The sequence below is a fragment of the Hypanus sabinus genome, chromosome 5 (genome assembly GCF_030144855.1).
Source record: "Hypanus sabinus isolate sHypSab1 chromosome 5, sHypSab1.hap1, whole genome shotgun sequence".
Classification (NCBI taxonomy): domain Eukaryota; kingdom Metazoa; phylum Chordata; class Chondrichthyes; order Myliobatiformes; family Dasyatidae; genus Hypanus; species Hypanus sabinus.
The window spans coordinates 130,572,628-130,600,552 of record NC_082710.1 but is presented as its reverse complement, the minus strand read 5'-3'; positions in this window follow the sequence as shown (position 1 = coordinate 130,600,552).

The following is a 27,925-nucleotide window of genomic DNA, read 5'->3' as shown; positions in this document are numbered from 1 at the left end:
CTGCGAGGGTGGGTTGTGACATACGCATTTCCTTCTTTTCAAAATGTACCTAGAATGTGTTAAGCTCGTTGAGAAGGGATGTGCTTTTGTCAGCAATGCTACCTGACTTTATTTTGTAACCATTATATTAAGTCAGCCCTTAAACAGCTGACCGCTGGTTTGGGACTCGAATTTGGATAGGTACTGACTTACTAATTGTGATTAATTGCCATCAGGACCAGGGTACAAGTTTTCAGCACAGAATGTCATTAATCCCTTTCCTTCCACAGGTGCTGCTCGACCTGCAGGATTCCTCCAGCAGATTGTTTGTTGCTCCAGATTCCAGCATTTGCAGTCTGCGGTCTGAATTATCTCTAAGTACTCTGGTATCCTTCCACAACCGAAAGGTGCACACTTTGGAATGTTAGTTCACCACTGTACATTGTCCCTAGTGTGTAGATGGGAGGTAAACTCTGGGGAGGGTAATATGGATGTAGATAAATGTGGAAAGAAGAAAATGGGATTTGCTTGATTGATGAACCAAAGGACCTGCTTCCATGCTGTCTAACTTTATCTCAGCCTGTTTATACAATTTTAGGCCTTCAAATTCTTTTAATATATGTGTGGTAAACTATGGGTATACCTATCCGGACACGCCCCTCTGCTGACTGCTCCTGTGGCTCCTCCCACAGACCCCTGTATAAAGGCAATTGGAGGCACTGCTCCTGCCTCAGTCTCCAAGATGTCGTGGTCATGTTTGCAGCTAATAAAAGCATATCTTTTGCCTCCCGTCTCTAAGAGTTATTGATGGTGCATCAATATGTTTAACCTTACTTTGTCACAAATATTCACAAGCGTTCCATGTTAGTAGCAGGTGAGGCAGTTGTCCAATGATGGGTCTCAGCTTGAAAAGTCAGCAATTTATTCCTCTCCATAGATGCTGTCTGACCTGCTGTTCCTCCAGCATTTTGTGTGTGTTACACTGGCAAGTCAGCAGTAGGCCTCAGGAAAATGGTTAAACTGGGACAAGCCTGACAGAGATATAAAACCATAAATAAGGTATATAATCAGAATCTATTGTCAGTTTTTGGGTAATTAAAAACAAAAGGATACAGGTTTATAGTGAGAGGAAAAGTTTCAAAGGGGATTTGAAGAGAAAGTTTTTACACAAAAAACATTTACTATCTGGAACTCATAGCCAAAGCAGGTGGTGAGATCACACATTATCATTACATTTAAAAGGTCTTAAGATAGCTTCTTAAATTAAGCGTAATAGACCATTGACCAACAACTAATCTGGACATCAGAAAACTGGGAGAAAGGGATTTCACTCAGGTCTACTGCCCGAGTTGTAAAAGGCAGCAGCAAATGGGTCACAACAGAGCAATAGAGATTAAACCAGCGACCAATTCATGATTACAATTGATTAGCAGGAGCAAATGCAATGCCTGTCATCTGAGAGGACAGAAGCAGCGTGGGTGCTCATAAGCCTTTTGCTCTTCGCTGCTTCAGCAAAGAGAGGCTTCAGTCAGAAAAAGCCACTGACAAAAATCTCTATGTTAAGTTTTTTTTTTCCTTCCACATATTTCTGAAGAAATATAGCAATATAAAATGATAAATAATTAAAAAATAATAAGTTAATCATGCCAAGTGGAAGTAAGTCCAGGACCAGCCTATTGGCTTAGGGTGTCTGACACTCTGACGGAGGAGTTGTAAAGTTTGATGGCCACAGGTAGGAATGACTTCCTATGACCCTCAGTGTTACATCTCGGTGGAATGAGTCTCTGGCTGAATGTACTCACTCCTGTGCCTAACCAGTACATTGTGGAGTGCATGGGATTTATTGTCCAAGATGGCATGCAACTTGGACAGCATCCTCTTTTCAGACACTACTGTCAGAGAGTCCAGTTCCACCCCCAGAACATCACTGGCCTTATGAATGAGGACATATACTTCCCAAAGAGGAAGAAGTTTTCTAAAGGCAAGATGACACAACTGTAGCTAACAAGAGAATTCAAAGCCAACATAAACACCAAAGAGATGAGAGTAGTTATTGGACTGCTAGAAAACGATGCTAGAGTAGTAGTAATGGAAGACAAGGAAATGGTGGATGAACAGAATGTATTTTGCATCTGTCTTCACTGTGGAAGACACTAGCAGTATGTTGAAAGTTCTAGATGTTAGGTGTCATGAAGACTGTGAAGCTATCATTACTGGAGAGAAGCGTATTGGAAACTGAAAGGTCTGAGGGTAAATAAGCTACCCAGACCAGGTAGTGTACACCCCAGGATTCTGAACGAGGTGGCTGAGAAGATTATGGAGGCATTAGTAATGATCCTTAAAGAATCACTAGATTCAGGAATGGTTCTGGAAGACTGGAAAATTGCAAATGTCATTCCACTCTTCAAAAAGGGAGAGAGGTAGAAAAAAATGAGACTATAGGCCAGTTAGTCTTGTCTCACTGGTTGAGAAGATGTTAGAGTTGATTATTAAAGATAAGGTCTCAGGATACTTGGAGGCATATAATAAAACTTACTGTCGTTAGCATGGTTTCCTCAAGGGAAAATCATGCCTGACAAATATGTTGGAAATCTTTGAAGAAATAACAAGCAGGATAGACAAAGGAGAATCGATTGAAGTTGTGTACTTGGATTTTCAGAAGGGCTTTGATAAGGCACCACATATGAAGCTGCTAAAACAAGCTACAAGCCCATGGTAATACTGGAAAAATTCTAGCATGGATAAAGCAGTAGCTGATTGGCAGGAGGCAAAGAGAGCGAATAAAGAGTGCTTTTTCTGATTGGTTGCTGGTGACTAATGGTGTTCCACAGGGGTCTGTGTCAGGGACAATTCCTTTTACCTTATATGTCAATGATTTGGATGATAGAATTGATGGCTTTGTTACAAAGTTTGCACACAATATGGAATTAGGTGGAAGGATAGGTAGTTTTGAGAAAGTAGAGAGGCTACAGAAGGACTTAGACAGATTAGGAGAATGGGCGAACAAATGGCAGGTTGGATATGGTGTCAAGAAGTGTATGGCCATGCACTTTGGTAGAAGCAATGAAAGAGTAGACTATTTTCTAAATCACAAGAAAATACAAAAAACTAAGGTGCAAAAGGACTTGGAAGTCCGTGTGCAGGATTCCCTGAAGGTTTGTTTTCAAGTTGAGTCTATGGTGAGGAAGGAAAATGCAATATTAACATTAACTTCAAGAAGACTAGAATATAAATACCAGGATTTAATGTTGAGACTTTATAAAGCGCTGGTGAAATCTCACTTGAAGTATTGTGAGCAGTTTTGTGTCCTTACCTTTGGAAGGATGTGCTCAAACTGGAGAGGGTTCAATCCAGGCTCACGAAAATGTTTACAACACTGAATGGCTTTTCATATGAAGTGTGTTTGATGGCTCTGGACCTGTATTCACTAGAATTCAGAAGAATGACGAGTCACATAATTGAAACCTATCGAAAAGTGAAAGGCTTTGATAGAGTGGAGGTGGAAAGGATGTTTACTACCATGGGAGAGTCTAAAATCAGAGGACAAAACCTTAGAATACAGGGGCATCCTTTTGGAATAGAGATGGGGAGGAATTTCTTTAGCCAGATAGTGGTGAATCTGTGGAATTCCTTTAAGGACGAGGTTGATAGATTTTTTTTTTGGTCAGGGCATGAAAGGATAAAGGGAGAAGGCAGGAGATTCAGACTGAGAGGAAGAGTGGATCAGCCATGATGAAATGGTGGAGCAGACTTGAATGACCAAGTTGCTTAATTCTACTCTTACTGTATATCTTATGATCTTATTGTCTAATATCAATCTAAAGTTTAAAAAAAAAACCATTTCTACAGGACAATGGATAAGAATGCTTTAGAGATATGAGTGTAACGCAGGGAAATGGGATTAATTCAGATGAACGTCTTGGTTGGCATGGCAAGTGGAGTCAAAGGGCTTGTTCCCTTGTTGCATTCTTAAGTGAATCTATGAATCCGGGAAAATGAGATTTATATAGATGTGCTGAAAGATATGCATGGATTTAGTGGGCCAAATGTCTGGTTACTGTGCTGTATAACTCAATAATTATGACTAATTCTTTGTCATTTCTTTTATCTATTACAGGATGCGTTCATCAGGATGCTCTTTATTGACTACAGCTCAGCATTCAATACCATCATCCCCTCAAGACTAATCCATAAGCTTCAAGACCTTGGCCTCAATACCTCCTTGTGAAATTGAATCCTTGATTTCCTCAGTGCAGACCCCAGTCAGTTTGGATTGGCAGCAAATTCTCCTCCACAATCTCCTTAAGCACAGGTGCACCACAAGGCTGTGTGCTTAGCCCCCTGATCTACTCACCTTACACTTCTTATGACTGTGGGGCTAAGCACAGCTCCAATGCCATGTTCAAGTATGCTGATGACACCACCGTCGGAGGCTGAATCAATGGTCGTGACAAATCAGTACATAGGAGAAAATTTGAAATTATGGCTGAGTGATACCACAACAATAACATCTTACTCAATGTCAGCAAGATCAAGAAGCTGATTATTGTCTTCAGGAGGAGGAAACCAGTTATCCAAGAGCCAGTCTTCATTGGAGGACCAGAAGTGGAGAAGTTCAGCAACTTTCATTACCTCTGTGCTATTGTTATGGAGGACTTGTCCTGGGTCCAGCAAGTAAATGCCAGTGCAAAGAAAACATCGCAGTGCCACTACTTCCTTAGAAATTTGCAAAGGTTCAGTATGTTAGCTAAAATTTTGACAAACTTCTATAGATAGGCAGTAAAGAATATATTGACTGGTTCCTTTAATGGAAAGACCTATTAGAGTAATGGATACGGCCAGTTAATCATAGGTAAAGCATTCCCCACCATTAAGCACATCTGTACGTAACATTGTCGCAGGAAAGCTGCATCCATCATCAGGAACTTCCACGACCCAGGACATGCTCTCTTCACACTGCTGCCTTCAGGAAGAAGGTACAGAAGGACTCACACCACCAGGTTCTGGAACAGTTATTACCCTTCAGCCATCAGGCTCTTGAACTAAAGGGGATCACTTCACTCAACTTCACTTGCCCCACCACCGAACTGTTCCCATAATCTATAGACTCACTTTCAAGGATTAGAAACATAGAAACACAGAAAACCTACAGCACAATACAGGCCCTTCAGCCCACAAAGTTGTGCCAAACATGTCCCTACCTTAGAAATTACTAGGCTTACCCATACCCTCTATTTTTCTAAGCTCCATGTACCTATCCAAAGGTCTTTTAAAAAACCCTATCGTATCCACCTCCACCACCACTGCCAACAGCCCATTCCATGCACTCATCACTCTCTGAGTAAAAAGCTTACCCCTGACATCTCCTCTGTACCTACTCCCCAGCACCTTAAACCTGTGTCCAATTGTGGCAGCCATTTCAGCCCTGGGAAAAAGTCTCTGACTATCCACACAATCAATGCCTCTCATGACTGTGGGGCTAAGCACAGCTCCGATGTCATATTCAAGTGAGATTCTTCATCTCATGTTCTTGATATTTATTGCTTATTTTTTAATTATGATTATTTATTTATTTTGTATTTGCACAGTTTGTTGTCTTTTGTGCATTGGTTGAATGCCCAAGTTGGTGCTGTCTTTCATTGAATCTATTACAGGCATTATTCTATCGTGGATTTATTGATTATGTCCTCAAGAAAGTAAATCTCAGGGTGTATGTGGTGACATATATGCATTCTGACAATAAATTTACTTTGAACTTTGAGAAGCTACTTTGCTTTTCCACAACAGAAGAACATTGGAAAATCAGCAGGATGTTTACATATTGCTCATTCATCGAGATAATAACTGACTTCATTTTACTGCCTGCATCTTACATTACTTGATTCCCTTAAAGAAATACAGTGAATTCTGCTAATGGGGTTACATTGGGACTAGTATATTTTGGCCCAATTAAGCAGCTACCCCAATTAGTGAAGTTTATTGGAAATAGTTAGAAAAGTACAGTATAAAAGAGAAAACTACCATTTAACTAAGTAACAACTTATGTATTTGAATAAAATACAAAACAAACTAGAATATTACCAATACTACTGCAGTATGATTAAAATTGTGCATTAATCCCTAATAATCATCAGTTGAAGAATTCATTCACTGTATGCTGCCAATTTGTTATGATTGACTATCAACTAACTAAGTCAGCACAGATATCAAGAGCTGTCTTCATACAATGCTTTCAATGACTGCATACCCCATATCTTCATTTTCATTTTACCATTCAAGATGATTGTCAATACCTTCAAATTTTTTGTAGTTCCTAACTTGTTGAACTGATGAAATCATTTAATTTTCATCCCTGCCATTTCTGGCATCTCCAAGCCTGAATGCTTGAAACCACAGTGAGTGAAACATTTCTTTTTTGTAATTTATTTTTTTATTGAAGTTCACCATCAAACAAACATTTTCATAAGATGTATTTCAGACATTGTACATATATATCATATAATCATATATGTCACAAATCTCCACATAGTATTTATCTGAGATATACAATTATAGAAAAGAGTAGAAAGAAAAAACAAGCAAAAGGAAAAAACTATGAGCAAGTTGGGAGTGATCTTTTTTTTACAACATATTCATTGATTTGTGAGAATAAAATCAGGCTTATGAGGCATTACGTAGTTCTTCCCAGTATGAATCAAATTGTTCCAGCTTATGATTAACAGATGTTGTTATCTTCTCCATTTTATAAATGTCCATTGTAATTTTCATCCATGCATTTAAAGCCGGACTCTCCTGTGATAATCATTTCCTAGTTAGAGTCTTTTCACCAGCCTCCAACAGTATATTCGTTAAATATTTATCTCTTTTCAACCATTCTTGAGGTATATACCCAAAATATATGGACTTACTTTCTAAGGGTTTTTCACATTTAAAGATGTCTAAGTTGTTTTACTGCTGACTCTCACCAACGATCAGTGACAAATTAACTACTTTTTGCACACCAGCACACAAAACTGAACGCTATTTAAAAACTGTTCAATTTGCACATGCACGTGACTGACTCTAGTTATAAACTGTTTGGCAACAGTCTCATATCTCAATTAAGTGGCATAGTGTTTCAAACAAGCAAAGGGAATCCCAGCTATTTCCTCAATTAATTTTTGTTCTTTAAGGGTTTTCCCAAATAAGTAGCTGTTGCAATTAACTGATGGCCCAATTAACCCGAAATCCACTAGCCTTCAACATGCAGTACTCAAGAATGTGTGTGCAGGCTTTTGGGGAAAACCATTCCTAAAATTCTGAATGATGGGATTTGTCCTCAACTCATTCCTCACTGTCCGTCTTTTTTGCTATCCAGAATCTGTGCCCTAAAGTGTTAGACTCTCCAGCATGAGGAAGCAACGTTTCAGCATCTTCCCTACCAAGGTCTCCATGATTAATTAGCAGTGGATTAATTACCAGAAATCTATTGCTAATAAATCCATGATCTGCTTTCATAAGACAGTGTATTTTTGTTAGTCTCAGTAAGGGAGAAGCAACGAGTCACAACACAGCTGTATTAAGGATCCTTAAATGCCTCTCAAGCAGCTAATGAGCCTGTTAACCAGCATAAATGTCAAAAAGTTCAATAATCCAGCTGTGGAGTGCACAATTGTTGTCTGAACTCCAATGGAGACAATGTTGCTTTAGCCGTGAAATCCTGGAAATGCTGAGATTGTAGTAATAGGCCAATGATTTGGTGGAGGGGAACACTATTCTTAAAAGGTAGGAAGTATGATAATGCACCTGAGATGAGGTCAATGTTGTCTCAAATATTGACTGGGAAGGAACAGTCGGAGTAAACAATGAAGTGAAGCAGCAACTTTATTGAGAGAAGATTAAAAGAGTATTGTGGTTTTTAAACTTGCAAAATAGCTGTAAATAGCAAATAATGTGGCCAATGTAACAAAATAACAGGATTACAGTGGACTAGAAATTAATGTCACAGATAATTTTATTTTAGTTGGATTATTGAATTAATGCTCATTATGCCACTGGCAGCTAGGGCAGCAATGAAGGTGTTGCATTTCTGTTAGTGTTCAGGGCTTCCTCTCAGTTTTCTCTGCTGTCAGTCATGCAAGTCCTGGGGTGCAGACTCAGGTATAGAAAGATTCTTGATTGCTGTTAAGATAACAATGCTGTATCACCAGTCAGAGTTGTCAGCCCTGAGCTGAATCCCCAAACCAGGAGGACCAGCGGACCACTCGTCGTTACGCCTCTACGTTTTGACCTGTTTGGCAAGGGTGACTCTACCAAGAGTCGAAAAATAAATCTCTGACTCTAGACAACATAGCTCTCTGGGTCATTGAGACACTCAGGCCTCCAAGCCCAATAACAAGGTTATGGTCCTTTAAGAGGTTCAGTTAGATTGGTCTGTATTTATTGATCTGGACAATTTGGGGCAAGTAGGAAACAGAGACTACGATACATCTTCTGCAAGACACCTGAGAGTTGTGAGAGCAAGCCAATCTGTTTAATAGCTCCTTAACCAATTGAAGAACTATTACTGAATAGTTTGGTCAAATGCAGAAGGCGTTAATTTGAAAAATAAATCCAATGCCAAATCAAGTGTCGAAAACAATGAAGTGGGCAGAAGTAAGTTATAGCAATAAAGTTAAAAAAAAATTGCAAGGTAACACTGTTCAAAAGCTGAGAAATTTTAATTATTATGCCTTGAAATGTCAATGCCAGTTTTAGTCTCTGATGGTTCAGATTCATCACACTGTTCAAAAGTGTCAAGCCTAGTTTACTGTGATCGGTTTGTATTTAACATGAGCGTACAGGGATTTTAATGCAGCTTCTCTGAGCAAGGAACCAGTGTTGATTTTTTTTCTTTAATTTTGTACCTGGCCAGGTTTTTACTTTATTCTGCAATTTGCACATAACTAGTGGTGAATTGCACTTCCACAGCAAAGTTTCACTCTGTATGAATATGATGCCATTGAGAAATGTTCTTTGTTGAGATGAAAGTATTTTTGTGCACTAAGTTTGCAGAAAGTCCTTCTATAAGTTGATCAGCAGCTTGAAATGACAAAGCAATAACTTCATTAATGAACATATCAATTTAATGACGAAAATCAAAACCATTAGATGCTAGATATATGAAATAAAATAGAAAATTCCGGTTGCACAGGGTAGATCAGCCTGTGCCTGTTGAAAGTATAAGGAGTTTGTATGTGTTTGTGACAAATTATCTCTTTTATCTTTATCTTCATATATTCTGTCTTCGTATCAATCAGAAATATCACAAATCCTCACTCTGTAATTCTAGGTTTAATACCTTGTACTTCCTCAGCATTAGATATATGATTAAACATCCACTATAGATCAGTGAGTATTCACACAGATACAATGACCTGTGCAATTACAGATATCTGCTGGAAGACATCAGAAGAGCATAAATCCCCATTCGCCTTTCCCAATTGGGCCATGTTTTGCAATTGCTCACACACCTGTTTGTGATTGGACAATTAATAGGAAAATTGATTAACATATAAACCTGTCTTGAACAATTCCATTCATGTCCCCTCAATTCTATAAACTTATATGTCCCTGGCACAGAGGAAATACAACTGGAAGTCAATATGGGAGTATTTGGAGTCAGTTCTTCAATCCTCTGCCATTTGTTGGATAGTACATTGCTTTATTGGACATTAGTTTTAGCTTAAACCAGATAAAGGCTCTGGCCCTCCTTCTATCAGTTAGACCATTGCTGGAATAGTGACAGGAATTTTATTTGAACCTCTATAGATACTGCAAAGCATAGCAGGGATTTGCCATCTTCCTGAATGGGAGACCTCAGTCAGTCCAGATTGGAAGCAGCATCTCCAACACCATCACGCTGAGCACGAGGGCCCCCCAGGGCTATGTGCTCAGTCCACTGCTGTTCACTCTGCCGACCCACGACTGCAATGCAACACAGAGCTCGAACCACATCATCAAGTTCACCAATGAGATGACCATGGTGGACCTCATCAGCAAGAACGATGAGTCAGCATACAGAGAGGAGGTGCAGCGGCTAACGGACTGGTGTACAGCCAACATCCTATTTCTGAATGTGAGCAAAACAAAAGAGATGGTTGTTGACTTCAGGAGGGCACGGAGCGACCACTCCCCGCTGAACATCAATGGCTCCTTGGTAGAGATCGTTAAGAGCATCAAATTTCTTGGTGTTCACCTGGTGGAGAATCTCACCTGGTCTCTCAACACCAGCTCCATAGCAAAGAAAGCCCACCAAGCAGCGTCTTTACTTTCTGCAAAGGCTGAGGAAAGTCTATCTCCCACCCTCCCCCCCCCATCCTCATCTCTTTCCACAGGGGTTGTATTGAGAGCATTCTGAGCAGCTGCATCACTGCCTGGTTTGGAAATTCACCATCTCATCTCGAATCGCAAGACCCTGCAGCGGATAGTGAGGTCAGCTGAGAAAATCATCGGGGTCTCTCTTCCCGCCATTACAGACAATTACATTACACACTGCATCCGCAAAGCAAACAGTATTATGAAGGACCCCACACACCCCTCATACAAACTCTTCTCCCTCCTGCCATCTGGGAAAAGGCACCGAAGCATTTGGGTTCTCAAGACTAGACTGTGTAACAGTTTCTTCCCCCAAGCTATCAGACTCCTCAATACGCAGAGTCTGGATTGACACCAACCTACTGCCTTCTACTGTGCCTATTGTCTTATTTATTATTTATTGTAATGCCTGCACTGTTTTATGCACTTCATGCAGTCCTGGATAGGTCTGTAGTATGGTGTAGTTTTCTCTGTGTTGTTTTTATGTAGTTCAGTGTAGTTTTTGTATTGTTTCATGTAGCACCATGGTCCTGAAAAACATTGTCTTGTTTTACTGTGTACTGTTCCAGCAGTTATGGTCGAAATGACAATTAAAAAATGAATTGACTTGCCTTGTCTTGACTTGATTACTGGTGTTCCACAAAGATCATTGTTGGAATCTCAGTTTATAATAAATGCAGATGAGTGGTTTAGCAAGTTTGGAGATGACACCAAGATTGTTGGAATAGTGGATAGTGTAAAAGACTATCAAAGAATACCATGGATAGAGATCTGTTACAGATATGGACAGAGAAGTGGCAGATCGAGTTTAATCCAGGCAAGCACTTTGGGAGGACCAATGAAAGGAGAAATTATACAGATAATATAGACTGCTTAACAACACTGAAGTGCAGAGGGATCTTGGTGTCCAGGCACACAGTTCACAGAAAGGTGCTTTACAAGTGGAAAAGACTATGAGGAAGGGATATGGCATGATGGCCTTCATAGGTATAGATTTGAGTAAGGAATAAGAAATTTAAACTGTAGCTAGAATTATATAAAACTTGAATCAGACTGTACTTGGATTGTTGCATACTGTTCCGATCATCCCATTATAGCAGGGATGTGGAGAAGGGATTAATTAGGATACTGCCTAGATTGGAGGGTATGACCCTTAAGGAAAGTGTGAACAAGCTTGTGTTCTGAAGACACTGGAAGCTGAGGGGAAACCTTTTACAGATTTTTAAAATTATACATGTACAGGGTAGTCAGTGATAATCTGTTCCCCAGGTAGAAATGTTGAACACCAGAACACATGCTTTTAAGGCTGACGGGGGGGGGGGGGGTGTTTAAAGGTGACCTGAGGGGCAATTACTTTACTTAGAGAGTGGTTGGTGCCTGGACTAGGGATAATAGTGGAATTAAAGAGGTTTTTAGATGGAGACAGGAATAGAAAGGGAATTCAAGGACACTGGAGAAGGACATTTAGTGTAAATTGGCATCAAGTTCAACACAACATTATGGGCCAAAATGTCCATCTAGTACTGTGTTATACTTTGTTTGCTCCACATCACCCTGCCCTTGAGCTAACTTTACCTGAACCGATCTTGCAAGGATGAAAATGCCTTTTTATTACTGAGGAGGTAAATGAGTATCCACATTTTATCAGACCTGAACTGAAAGAGGAGAACAATGGTTGGCTTTTAATGAAAACAGAAAGCAGAAAGTGGAGCAGCTGATAAAACAATTAGCAATTTGCCATGGGGTTGTGTAAGGCGAATTAACAGAAATAATGTATCAAGAAACCTTACTAGTTATATGTTCCATCATTGCCAGTTGCTATGACTTCTACAGCACCAGAAGCCTGGCAGCACTTGCAGGCTCTCCCTCCCACTGACACAACCTTGGGTCTGTGATGGTCATTGATGCAAAATAGTGCCTTTCCCTGTATGTTTCGATATACGTGTGACAAATAAAGTTAATCTTTGCTTTTCATGTAAAATCCTTGATTTTTTATTAGTAGTTTTTACTAGTACAGTTTGGAGAACATTTTCTCATTTTGTGGACTTCTCTATGGAGAAAAAAAGCTTTGACTGTGATAAATGCAATGCATGAGTGTGAAGAGAAGTATATACCTTATTACAAATTTATTTTTTGAAGTTACAATAAGGTTGGTGCAAATGAAGTATTTATGGATTAAAGGAGATTATTACCACCACAATAGTTCTGATAAGGTCATCGAACTTCAGTTTGTACTGCATCCATGTCCCAATTAAGATTCTGGCATTTGCATGCCTTATAATGTCAAATTATTTAAAAGCTAAATTATTGACTGAGGGCTTTTTGGCCTCTGTGAGGAGGGAGCAGGTCTTTCTTCCACCAGTGATCTCATGCCTTCAATACAACAATGCGAAACCTTGGTATCCTTACTGTGTTTGCTGCACACACACAAAATTATGGAGGAACTCAGCAGGTTAGATAGCAACCATGGAGTGGAATAAACATTTGATATCTCCAGCTGAGACCCTTAATCAGGACCAGAAAAAAAGGTGGGTAGAGGGGAAGGAGTACAAACTGGCATTTGGTATGTGAATTCAGTTGAGGAACATGCATGGGTGGGGAGAGGCAATGAACTGAGAAGCAGGGAGGTAAGATAGGTAGGAAAAATAAAGAGCTGAAGATAAGGAATCCGATAGGAGAGGAGAGTGGACCATGGAAAATAAAGGGAAGGAGGAGTGGCACCAGAGGGAGATGTTAGGCAGGTGAGAATGGAGTAAGAAGGGAGACAGAATAGGGAATGGGGGAAGAGAGAAGGGAGATGGGAGGAGAAATTACTGGATGTTAGAGAAATTGATGTTCATGCCTTCAGGATGGAGGATACCCAGAAGGAATATACAGAATTTCATGTGTTTGCTGCAGTCATTTTTTTTGTGAATAAACCTTGTTGATACTGCAAAAATACTTCTCTGTAAGCAAAATAAACTCATGAACAGATGGTCCTGGGTTAACCATTGAAGCCTCCAATCCTGTAATAGTGCACTTAATTTGCCTACTGACAATGTTTTCAGAGGTCTCATGAAAAGTGAAATAGTCCCATCTAAAATTACCACAGCGTCCTATGGAAATTGACCCCAGTTTTAACAGTCCACACTGATTGCTGTTGGTGGCAACAGTATGTTTTGTGGGTCATTATCAAGATACCAGAAGTTTATAAAGTCTTCAGTAAATCTCACTGTGGACTTCTATAACTTCCAAGCAAAAGAAAATCTCCTTTATATTTCATTAGGATTGGGACTGCCCTATTATCAAAAACTATTGGAGGGGGATACACAATTCCCTACAAGACATCTTTAAATGTGAAATACCCTTGGAGAGTAAGACCATATATTTTGGATATATACCCCAAGAATGGTTGAAAAGAGATAAATATTTAATGAATATACTGTTAGTGGCTGGTAAAAAGACTCTTACTAGGAAATAGTTATCACAGGAGAGCCCAACTTTAAATACATGAATGGAAATTACAATGGATATTTACAAAATGGAGAAGATAACAGCATCTGTTAATCATAAGCTGGAACAATTTGATTCCTACTGGGAAGAACTACGTAATGCCTCATAGGCCTGATTTTATTCTCACAAAGCAATGAATCTGTTGTAAATAAAAGATCACTCCCCACTTGTACATAGTTCTTTCCTTTTGCTTGTTTTTTCTTTCCACTCTTTTCTATAAGTATATACCCTGGATAAATACTTTGTGGAGATTTTGTGATATATATGACTATATGATATATATGTACAATGTCTGAAATACATTTTATGGAAATGTTTGTTTGATGAACTTCAATAAAAAGGATTACAAAGATTGTGCTTCAATAAGCTTCAGTAGGTACATTTAATGTCAGAGAAATTAATACAATATACATCCTGAAATTCTTTTTCTTTGCAAACATCCATGAAAACAAAGGAGTGCCCTAAAGAATGAACGACAGTTAAATGTTAGAACCCCAAACCCCGCCCCAATTCCCCCCTCCAATGCATAAGCAGCAGCAAAGCAATGACCCCACCTGCAAAAAGCATCGGCACCCCCCACTGAGCTCTCAAGCATGCAGCAAAGCACCAATAAAGACACAGACTTGCAGTAACCCAAAGACTACTCGTTCAATCAGTAATTTAACATACTATTGGTTCTCTCCCTCCCTAATAAGGGAAAAAGGGGTGTCCCCATTTCACAGTAAGAGGGGAGACATAACAAAGCAACTCACCGATTTATGATGTTAAAAATCTGTTGCATCTCTTTTTCCGAGCTCTGTGCCCAAAGAACTCGGGTCTCTGGGGACACAGCCAGCAGCCAGCTCGCTGATTACGATCACCTATTTTATATATATATATCAAGTCCCCCTCCACCTTCTATGCTCCAAAGGATAAAGACCTAACTTGTTCAACCTTTCTCTGTAACTTAGGTGCTGAAACCCAAGTGACATTCTAGTAAATCTCCTCTGTATTCTCTCTAATTCGTTGACATCTTTCCTATAATTCGGTGACCAGAACTATACACAATACTCCAAATTTGGCCTCATTAATGCCTTGTACAATTTTAACATTATATCCCAACTCCTGTACTCAATGCTCTGATTTATAAAGGCCAACATATCAAAAGTTTTCTTCACCACCCTATCCACATGAGATTCCGCCTTCAGGGAACTATGCACCATTATTCCTAGATCACTCTGTTCTACTGCGTTCCTCGATGCCCCACCATTTACCATGAATGTCCTATTTAGATTATTCCTACCAAAATGTAGCACCTCACACTTATCAGCATCAAACTCCATCTGCCATCGTTCAGCCCACTCTTCTAACTGGTCTAAATCTCTCTGCAAGCTTTGAAAACCTACTACATTATCCACAATGCCACCTATCTTAGTATCATCTACATACTTACTAATCCGATTTACCACCCCATCATCCAGATCATTAATGTATATGACATTAATGATTCTACAGGCTTCACTTTTAAAATCAGTGGAGAAACTGGATGGGTGAAGTTATTTGCTTTCGCATTGTGCAGGAGCTGATGAGACACCTCAAAGATGCATACCTTTGCCAGGAGTACATTGATAACTGTGTTACTTTAACTGTGTGAATTAATTCATCTGTCCCATTGTAAATGAAGCAGCACAGCACATTTGCACAAAGTATTTATGGAAGTATTACAAATAACTGTCATAAAATCATTGAAATTTACATCGCTGAAAGAGGCCATTTTGTCTATCTGGTTCTTGTCAGGCCATTTCCATTGGTCAACATGTGCTAACTCTTCAAGTGTTCATTTGGGGACATCTAAATGACATACGGTTTGTGACATCCACCAGTAGTAGTAGTAGGCCTCCGTTAGTCTCGATAGACCATGGATTTGCGCCTTGGAAAGTCTCCAGGGCACAAGCCTGCATAGGGTTTTTTTTTTATGGAAGACCGGCAGTTGCCCAAGCTGTAAGTCTCCTCTCTCCATGCCACTGATGTTGTCCAAGGGAAAGGCATTAGGAACCATACAGCTTGGCACTGGTGTCATCGCAGAGCAGTGTGTAGTTAAGTGTCTTGCTCAAGGACACACACGCAGCCTTAGCCAAGGCTCGAACTAGCGACCTTCAGATCACTAGATGAACACCTTAACCACCTGGCTATGCGCCAACACTGACATCCACCACCCTTTCTAAGAATGAATTCCAGACCACAATTATCTGTTGAGTGAAATATGTCCCCACCCACTCTCCCATAATCCCCTCTAAAGGAACTTTGGCATGTACTGGAGAGGTTTAGAAGAATATTGGCCAAATGCGTGGAAATGGGAAGAACTCAAGTGGACAATTTTGTACATGTTTCAATATTATATAAATGTCTGGCTCTAATCTGCCTGCCAATTAACCTAGAGTAAGTGTATGTTCACAATTTATTGACAACTTGGCTGAAAAAAGCAGGTGGGGGAAGAAAATTAATACTTTTCTTCTGAAGTCCAGCACAATCGTTAACAAAATTATTTCTTCTGTGCAATATGAAAAGAAAATAATATTATTAACTATTAATTGCATTGCAATTGCAACTGATTTTAAAAACGATTTCTAGCAGTGTTTTATTCTTTAAAATGAAACCGTAAGATCTCAGAATGAATTTCATTCTATTCAATGTTCTTATAAGGCTAACCTAGAGAACTTAGTAAACCAATTTGATACAAAGTTGCTTTTCAAATTCTGGATGACATTTCTTTAGGGAGTCTTCAATGGTTCAATGGTTTAATTTAACGTTAGAGAATGTATACAATATACAACATGAAATCCTTACTCTTCGCATACATCCACGAAACAGAAAAAAAAGAATGAATGACAGAAAAAAGTTACAACCTCAAAGTCCCCCTCCCCTCTACGCACAAGCAACAGCAAAGCATCAACCCTCCCACTCGCCTTCCCTCACTTGTCCCAGCAAAAACATCAGTCCCCCACAGCTAACCCACCAAGCAATAGCAAGCCAGAGACCATGATCTATAGACCATCAAAAATTACTGTCCATCCCAACACCGATGTCTCAACAGGCCCGCTCTCTCACTGACAAGTGAGAGCGGAGGTTAACGGCTCACTATTTCAATGTTTGCAGTGTCGCTTATTTCTAGTTTCCCCGACTCAAGAATCTCAACACCATCGAGAGAGAGAGATCGTTCAAGTGCAAAGGTATCCGCACCTACTGTCTCAGTGTTTTGATCTCCAACACGCTTCAATTGATGACATCAGAGAGGAATCAGGTCGTCCACAGGACTGCACACCAAAGACACGTGTCTTCCAAGCTGCTCCTGGAGATCTCGAAACGTAGGTGGCTTAACAAGTTCCAAACAGTGAGAATCCACTGTCGGTGAAGAACGTAGTTTGAGCACTACTGTAGATCATAGACACCAACAGGACCCCAACAACCTTGAAAAGGGAAAAACAGACATGAACACAGAAGACTTAAACTGTTTTGCAGATGAACTTGAAGATGTCACCCAAGTCCACAAAAACCTCTGGTACTGTCTTTAAGGAACATAAGGTAACATTTATGTATTAGTATTTAGTTCACTTTGCACTGTGAGTTTCAGATACTCAGGATCACAAATGAAATTGATAGACACAGAAAAAGTTACAAGTTGTGTGGAATCACAAATTTAGAGCATTTACTCTGATGATAATTTTAAACATTGATGTGTAGTGGGTTATTGCATGATTTTGCACTGGGGCATTGTATTATATTCTATTATACATGCAAATCGGGTTTTCATAAGCAGTAGATTAGGTCTTCAAAACTTGACTCACACAAGGTCTTCCTGCTGTTCAATCATTGTTGGCTCTGGGACATAAAGCACTGGTTCAATGCATCAGTGGCCACTTTATCAGGTAAACCTGTACACCTGTTTGTTAATGCAAATATCTAATCAGTCAATCATGTGGTAGCATCTCAATGTATAAAAGCATGCAGACATGGTCAAAAGGTTCAGTTGTTGTTCACACAAAACATAAGAATGGGGAACAAATGTGATCTAAGTGAAATCATTGTTGGTGCTGGACAGTCAGAAACTGCAATCTCCTGGGATTTTCACGTACAACAGTGAAAAGATTTTACAGAGAATGCTGTGAAAAACAAAAACAAAAATAATCCAGTGAGTGACATTTCTGTTGATGAAAATGCCTTGTAATGTGAGAGGTCAGAGGAGAATGGTCAGACTGGTTCAAACTGACAGGATCAGATAGCCTTGCATTATAACAGTGCTGTGCAGAAAAGCATCTCTAGATGCACAACACATCAGACCTTGAAGTGGATGTGCTACAGCAGCAGAAGACCATGAATGTACATTCGGTGGCCTCTTTATGAGTTACAGGAGACACCAAATAACAGTTCAATGTACAGTGCCTGGTGCTGCTCCTTGTATCTGTCTTGGAGTTGTCAGTGATAAAGATAATGTCCTCCGTGTTTTTAGATGGGCAAAATCCCACAATGTTATTTGGAGTGCAATTAAAGTGATCGAGAGACAAATCATGGAAATGGGCCTTTCAACTCAATGAGCCCACACCAATAAACACATTAATTTCATGTTAATTCTGTTCTTTTATTCTCTCTGCCTTCTCATCAACTCCTCTAAGATTCTATCATTCACCTACATCCTAGAGACAATTTGCAGTGGCCAATTAATCTACCAACCTGGTCATCTCTGATATGGGATGAAGCAAGAGCAACTGGAGGAAACCCACTGGTCATGAGGAGAAGGTACAAGTTCCATACAGATCGCAACCAAGTCAGGATTGAACATAGTTCACTGGAACAGTGAGGCAACACTCTATTTCTTGTATCTTTGCAACATCCAAGCACTAGTGCCACTGAAAATTACCACCAATGATGTCTCCAAATTCACCAAAAGGATAATCAAACCAATGCCATCTCCTAGGTCAACACCATAACACCAAGGCTCTAGGTATTCCCAGTGTGTTCCATTGTCATTATTATGCCTAACATTGAACTCCTAAAACAGACACCTAAACCCACATTCTGATGTTCCTGATGACCCTCACTAATTTTTGCAAATACACCAGAGAAAATACCCTATCAGGATGCACTAGAGCTTGGTATGGCAACTGTTCTGCTCAAAACTGCAAGAAATTGTAGAGTTCTGAACACAGGCAAGAGCATCATGAGAACCAGCAACCCCCCCCCCCCCCAACTCCGTTAACTCCAAGTGCACTTCCTGCTGTCTGGGGCAAGTAGTAAACTTAATCATAGAACCCTTCCTCTCTTGTCCTTCAGCCTTCTCCCTCCTCTCAATGACTGATACAAAAACCTGAGCACATATATCAGCAGGCTCAAGGACAGCTTCTCTTGTGCTGTTGTAAAATTCTTGAACAGATCTGTTATTTGATAAATATGAATGCTTCCACCACATCATGGTGCTTGCATCTTATTCGTCTACCTGCACTGCATGTTCTCAGCACAATATTCTGCCTGACGAATATTGACCTGATGTCCTGACGAAAGGTCTTGGCCCGAACCGTCGACAGCGCTTCTCCTTATCGATGCTGCCTGGCCTGCTGTGTTCTACCAGCATCTTGCATGTGTTGTTGTTTGAAGTTCCAGCATCTGCAGATTTCCTCGTGTTTGCACAATATTCTGCATTCTGTTTTTCTTCCTTTTTTACTACCTTAATGTATTTATGTATGGAATGCTCTGTCTGGATTGCATGCAAGTGAAAGCTTTTTGTTGTAGCCTGGTACATACAATAAAAGTAAACCAATCACCAACATGGGGGTAAATTACCAGGTGGACAGAAAAACAGATTTCAGGATGTGCAGAATGCTTCCTTGAAGAAGTGCAACATCACCACTACCAGTGGAACTTTTTGGCCCGCAGCCATCTGTAGTGAAGAAAAACTATTCAGGATGTCTTTAAGAACCTTGAGGCCAATTCGCCAGGATTGCACAGATAGTTTTGTGCAACCACAAGAGGAGCACACCACCCTATAAACCAGTGACCCAGCCCTCTGTCAGCCATCTCCTCCCCAATCTGTAAGTCTCCCAAATTAGCTTAATTGACTACCTCAAAATTCATAAAACTGGATTCAAGGCAAGTCAAAGGGGAGAAGGGTGGTTGAAATGAATTGCACAGGCACATTTAACAGGAGACTGATAATTATGAGGTAGGAAACAAGTGAAGAATATGCTGATTACATTCAATGAAATAGGATGGGATGATACCCATGTAGAAATGACCAGAATCTGCAGTAAGTTCTCTGCACAATCATATGTAGTGTTTATGGATAAAGACATCCATATCTGCTCATCCATCCAGACACACCAAGGCTGAAAGCAAAAGTTTTGCAAGGCTTTATGGCCACCGCTGTTTCAAACAGCTATAAAATAGGAGGACAAGTGGTGAATTCAATAATCCTTTGACATTTTGGTTATGTCATAAAGTGTACTGTATGTTCCATTTGCTCAGTCCAGTTAACATGATAGCAACAATGACCAAAGTAACTTCGGCAATACTTAAGTTTCATAATAAAACAAGCGTGTTTAATTGGTTACAAACTACTCACACACAACCCATACTGACAGGAACAACAGCTTTGTGCTTTGGAGAAGGCAATTCAATGTTTATAAAGATGTGGAGTTTATTGTTCAAAGGTCTGAAACAGTGTGAAAAAGGCTTTATGGTGTGTGTAGGGAATTTGGACCTTCCATTTGTTAAGTGATCAACTGGTGGAAAGGAACTTTGCAATTCTCATGGTGCATGTAAGTGCTTCGGGAGAACAATCAGTGGAAGCAGTTAAGCATTAATGCTAGCGAATTTGAAGGAAGTACACTAAGTGTTTAACTCTTGAAGGGTTATGAACCAGCTGGCTTCATTGGGAAAGAAGTGTGGCCACCTTAAACTGAAGAAAGTTCAGATCCACTGACACAGATACTCTTGGCTGTATGTCAGGATAAAAGGGGAAAAAAATAGAAGTAAGCTCTGTCACCCTTCAAACCTGTTCATAAAAATATCTATCCAACTTTTGCCATCTCTTCTCTATGTCCACAGATTCTCATCTATTGATATGTATTTTGAACATATTCAGCAACTGATTATCCACAATTTCAGTTGGCAGAGAATTACAACCCTCTGGGTGAAAACAAATGTGACTCATCTGAGTCCAACCAGTCTGAGACTATGTTCCCTGGGTTTGTTTTATTAAGTTCTAGGAGAATGCTTGGACAAGAAGGGCGTTTTCAGGAAGGATATTGTCAGGGGAATAGATATATTTCTGGATGATTGGAAGAAATATTGTAGTAACTGTAGATTGTAGTTTGCTTCCGAGAGTTAGTTCCATTGAAGTCAATTGAACTAATTTTGGAAGAGATCACAAAGAATATGATAGATACAGTAAAACCAACAGTAACAAGTTTCTAAGACAATAGACAATAGATAGTAGGTGCAGGAGTAGGCCATTCAGCCCTTCTAGCCAGCACCGCCATTCACTGTGATCGTGGCTGATCATACACAATCAGTACCCCGTTCTTGCCCTCTCTCCATATCCCCTGACCCCGCTATCTATAAGAGCTCTATCTAACTTTTTCTTGAATGCATCCAGAGACTTGGCCTCCACTGCCTTCTGGGGCAGAGCATTCCACATATCCACCACTTTCTGGGTGAAAAAATATTGATTGTTCTTGCTGTGTTAAATGGATTTGTGCAAAAGTTCAATTCATGGGATTATTTACCAATGTACATTGATGCCCATGTTATCAATCAATAATACAGGTCTTGTATTAGTCAATCACCTTAAATGTTTGAAAGCTATTCCGTTCAAGTTTCATCCAAAAATTCCCAAGATGATAAGAAAATAAAAGTTTGGTGTTTCATAATAATGGATAAGTGGCTCTGACAATGACTCAGCTTTCAGAAACTATGGAACACTTCAGACGATGATGAGTTAAAATTTATACATCCCAAAGTACTAATCTGACACCATGCTAATCAGCAGCCAATTTAACAAATAGGGTTTTGACATTTAAAAAAGCTATGTAAATTTAATACAAAACTAATTTTCTCTCTTTGAAAGTGCAGCCTTGCTCCCTGAAGCCTCATATTCACAAGCCAAACAGAGCATCATTTTTTAATGACTCAGATTATTTTTTGCACTAGCTTGCCTAGACGTGGTTGTCATAATATTCCCTTCAAACACTGTTTAAAGCCTGTGATGTTCAAGGCTGTTGCCTTCCTCCTCGGCTGCTTGTTTTTTTTTTATCTGTCACAGTTGTCAACTAAAATAGAGTACCTCGCCTTTGTTTCAAGATGGTACCTGATCAATATCATCAATCCGTCTCCCTCCCTCTCCCTCTCCCTCTCTCTCTCCAGCTGTATCCATTTCCTCCTGGCAAAAAGCGACTTTATGAATAAATGATACTGAAATGCTGAGGGTTCAGATACTAAATAATGAATTTCACCACCAAAAACACAACAACTTCTCCAATCATAAAATACCGCTCCCTCCATATTGATTGTGCTTTTGCAACCAGATGCATCTGCATGGCTTCATTCTGCAATGTGTTTAAGGGAAAAAAATATGATTTCTTTTCTTTTTCTGAATGGAAATGTCCCATTTGAAACTGAGATATTTAAGAGCTCCTTGCTACAAATTTCTGTGATCCGTTGTGTTGTCGTAATGTTAAAGTGCCCCAGTGCTTGGAATAAGGAGAAGAGGCTTCAGCTACATGAGGAACTTTACTCCATGGGACCCGCAGTAAGTCTGGCCATTTGTCTGTTTCTGTGATAATAATCTTCAGGTCTATTTTCTTCAGCCTGACGTTGGGATTAGTTTCTTGTCACATATGCAATATTGTATTCACCCTTCCTTTTTTTCTGGGGATAAAAATACCTGCTGTGGTTTTTATCCATCTTGTTGGGCTGAGGAATCTGATCTTAGGTCAGAACCCAAACTCACTGTGCTGTTGTTAATCACTGTGATGCTTCTAGGCGTTAGCAACTGCCGTCTCACTACATCTTACAAGGGGTCAAGGATTTTTTTTTTGTTGAGTGCTTGTTCTGTGCACAAATGTGACTTGTTTTCCTATTTCCCTCATGACTGCTCTCTACCAGTGTGTTTTCTGATGTGTACATAACACCACTGTGCTGTCTAGTGTGATGTCTGGGGTCGAGGAAGTGGAGCAGCAGTGGGGAAGGGAGGGGTGTGGGGGGCAGGTTTGGTGGTGGGAGGGGGAGGTGGGGGGTGTTGGTGAAGACGAGAGGCTGGTGGCATATGATTGGCATAAACTTGCTTCAGTGAAATTATTGCCGAACTTCTATTCCGATGAAATTAATCCCGCGCTAGCATCTGTGCAATTGCTTGGATTTACTTCTTTGTGTTGCTGGGAATAAAGGGCCCTCCTATTGTGAGCACAGATGCCCCGTTTACGTGTCATCTTAGAAATAAAACTAGAAAATGTGGCTCCTCATTTTTAAACCAGCTGCTCTGAACAGTTATCAATGGGAAGGAAATAATTGTCGATGAGGAGGACCTAAATGCATCCCATGCATCTCAGGAAGCAGCTAAAGGTTTTATTTAAATCCTCAAATCAATTTGTAAATTTGCTAAGTAAAAATAAAACATAAAAGTAGCTTCCTTTAACTGTAAACAGTAGAGGCAAGTGGGGCAATGTCATGGCTTTGCATAAAATAAATTGCAGTCATTCATTTAGGGCAGCTAATGCAATAATGTGAAGGAATAGAATTTAGCCATTAGCATCTTCAATCTTCTAGCTACAAATAATTGATGAGATCTATTAAAGTTTGACAAGGGATTGACTGCAAAGCACGGATATGGTTTATTTTATTTGCAAATACGTCACTTTAAGCTGAAATGTCTGTAAAACCTGAAACCTATGGTACCTTAAGTATGTTTTGTGCTGGAAATATTACTTTTAATGTATCCGCACCACATTTACTTTTCTGGAATGGCATTTGGCGAAATTATTAAAAATTTTCTCTTTGGTATTACAGAATTAATGAGAACTTTTTGACCAGATATTGAATAATCAGCAGCTGTTGCTGTTATGGAAGAACACCTCTGTGCGTACACCTTCACTCCAAAATGATGCAATGTAACTCATTATATTGCTGGTAGTTACACACTCGTTTTTACTCTTTTGTTGAAATTATAAAAAAAGGGCCACTTTACTTATTTATCCCTAGTTTATTTTTAAACCCACAATAGTTATTTAGGATGTGTTTACATTGATTAAGGAGCCCCATTATTTACATTATATATACTGGCTCAAATAAATGAACTATCGGTGAATTGATGCTTATATTGAGAATGTGGAAACTTCCAATCAATATGTCATAATGAATATATTATTCTATGTTATTTATGAAAACACCTAGGAAAAGAGGAACAGAAAAACTTAAACTTCACCAAAAACATACTTATTGTGTGTTATAATTGTGGAATTAATAGTATTTTTAGATAGGAATTTATTTGATCATTGCCACTTCATTGTTCATGGATTAACTACAAACCATCCCGTATATGTGACACCTATAACAGAACGTAATTAGATATCACTTTATTCCTCTGCACTATGTTAGTATCCATGCCTGATAAACCAGGATCATGATGCCAATGGAAGCCCCTATGGTTTCTAGCTCTGAGATTGGCTCACTTGAGGAAGATGTATGCCCATCCTTGGTGGGCAAAGATGTGTGACTATTCCTTCCTGCCTCATCCAAGAAGCTGTACCTTCCCTTCAATAAACTAATGTTAGAACATCTCACCAATTAACCAGAATACTTCTCTGCAAATATCAGTCAATGACAGTAACTGAATCAACACGTTGGGTCCAAACATCAATATCTGAACTGATGTTTCATTACTTACTATTCCTTCTAAATAGGTTATTCTGTTCAAATCTTTTCTCTAGTAGTATTGAAACCACCTTGAATCATAAACTAACATTTTTCCATGGTCTTAAATACGAGTTCAAGTTTATTACCAATCAATCAACATGTATACTGCCAAATGAAAAAATGTTTCTCCGGAGCAAGGTGCACAACACAGTGCATATAACTCACACACGACTCATGAAGTAATATTACCACAAATAAATTAATTAATAATAAAATATATTCTAGATGATATATTGTGGAGCAGACGATGTGCCAACTGGTCTAATTCTCCTCCTGTGCCTTAAGTTTTAAGTCTGTCATTTAACACAAGATACATTTGTGACACAAATTAAAATGTAAAGGGTATAACACTACTGGTGCTTAATATACAATGAGAGCCGAGAAACACAGAACCTCATATCCTGATATTTGGAGACTGCTCGGAAGCAATGGTCATGAAAAACAGATCATGACAAGGGTAGACCACAAAGATCTAGCAATCTGTTGAGTATGAATTTACCCTTTACACTGCTCCAGATTAATGCCATACAGAAGCTCCAAGCTAACTGAACCATCAATAACATTAAATAATTCTCACATATGGTATAAAAATAATTAATAAGCTCAAATATAGTTAACTTTGTATTCATTTATCAAAAAAATGAATGAAGACTGAAGCATATGCCAGCCATCGAGAGACAAGATATTGGTGAAATAGTTAGGTTAGTTAGGTTAAGATAAACAAGCCAGTAGTACTAATAACCAAAAAAACCATCGAGTTTGTCAATGTTCACCAGGAGAGGAAATCTGTCAACCTTACTGATTTGGGCTCACTGATGTTGATAACTCTTAAACTTCTGTTGAAATGGCCTTGAAGCTGCATGATTCAAGAGAAATCAGGAATAAAGATTATTGGTTCGATTTTGTCATTTTGTCATTTAAAAAATATTGGACAGGAATATGGACAGGAAAGGAATGGAGGGTTATGGGCTGAGTGCAAGTCAGTGGGACTAGGTGAGAGTAAGCGTTCGGCATGGACTAGAAGGGCCGAGATTACCTGTTACCGTGCTGTAATTGTTATGTGGTTATAATGCCGGCTTTTCCAGCGGTGCCCATATCCCAAAATACAAACATATTAAGTTCTTCTGGACAATTGTTTTATTTTAGAATCTATTATATCAGAAGTATTTCTCTGGGAATTACACTTCCTCTGAGTCTTCCATGAAGTACGTTTGTACTTCAGATAAAATTACTTTCCTTAGGTCAGAGAAATTGCTACTTGATAATTATAGCTGAAATGTAGTTAAGTTCTTGCTTGGAAAACATGCAACAGAGTATAAATCTTTTCTGCTTAGGGTACATTAATGCATGGTTTGAATATAAATTACGTCAGTTAATGTTCTTGATTCTACTAGAAAAACTCTCAAGACCACAACCTGTAGTGAAGAATTGAATCATTGATTGTAAACTTGTGTTTCGACCGATAAACAGCACAAGCATAGCGGAAATCACTTCCAGAGTGTTATGAGAGCAAATGACAAGAGTTTCCCCATCATTGCTTCTGAAGATCATTGATTCTTGTTTCCCTCAGTTTCTCTTTTCACAGGCTATTAAAATCTAAGCATCAATGGTCAGATGTATTTTGTTGATATTTATTTGTACGCAGAGTGGAATCACCGGAAGTTTATAGCTAGTCAATCATCACTCACAGAGAAAACGTTATTGGTGTGTAGATCATTGTCAAAACTGAAGATCGATTTACCCTTTCTTTTACCTTTATAGTTATTATTTCATTTAACTTTCCATCACCAGAAATATCATCTAGTAATTTCCCAATTTAATATATATACTGTTGTTTTCTGTTTTAACTCTTTGAAATTAATATTATCTGAGTCTTCCATTAAATACTTCACTTGAAAAAAAGGATAACCCACATTTATAAAATGTCATTTATATTTCTCTTTGTAACTAATGAAACTTTCCGGTGCTTTTATATTTTGATAAAATGGAGCATAGAAGCTAATTTGTGGTTAACAAGGTTTTACAAACAGCAGTGAGAAAATTGTCAGAAAATCTATTTCTATATTGATGGCAGAAAGATATTTATGTTTACCAAGGTACCTGGGACAACTGTGCTGCTCGTAATGATGCTCTGGGATTTCATTGTTGTGCACTTCCATTTCAAACTCAGTTAAATGTTACATATAAGGTTAGCATCTGTGACTTCTTTTGTGTTGCTGCTTACTTAGGTAAATAACAGGGCAGAGCTAGCATTTAAAACAGTCATGTTCCAGCTAACAGTAGTGGCTGGTACAGTAGTGTGTCACAGTGTGTCCATTCTTACCACTTCTGAACTCCAAATAGACAAATTTACTTGTTCCATTTCATTATTTAACCTGCTTCTGCCCATGCATCATCTCATGTCTTGCAACCAGAACAGTGTCACCTTACCCTGATGTATTCTTATATTCCTCTTTGGCTTCCTTGGTATTAATCGGAAGTATGCAATAAGGAAAGAAAATGGAAAGCACGTTGGCTGAATTCAACAGTTAAGCAACAGTTAGCAGAACAGAGATCATCGCTTACAAAGGAAATGTGCTGCTTAACATTAGACTGGTGTTAAAAGTGGAAGGAACGGGGAAGTATGAAGGTGTCCAAAGTAGCAGAGGTTATTTACCTGATGTATTCAACTATGCACAAGTAGCAGTAGGGTGAATAACTTCAGGTTATTGATGGAAACCAGATTTATTTGAATTCTGGTCAAGTACAAGAGAAAGTCAGAGTAATACATGCAGATAGTGAGATGCTGCTACAGCTCAGGGCATCATGGAATTTGGTGTTCAATTCTGCTGCCATAAGTAAGGTATTTGTATGTTCTTACTGTGAACCACATGAGTTTTCTCTAGGCGCTCTGTTTTTCTCCCATAAGTCAAAGACGTAATTGTTAGTATAATAATTGGTCATTGTAAATTGTCCTGCAAATAGTCTAGAGTTAAATAGGTAGGTTGCTGGGCGGTGTGGCTTGTTGGGCCTCAAGTGCCTATACCACATTGTATCTCTAAATAAATGAATAAATTATCAAGCCTTGTAACTATTAAAATGGGAAACATAGAAATTCAGACTCAATCAACTATATCAAAATCCTAGACATTTATGAACCACATTCATTATCACAGTCTGATATGCTGTCAAATTTGTC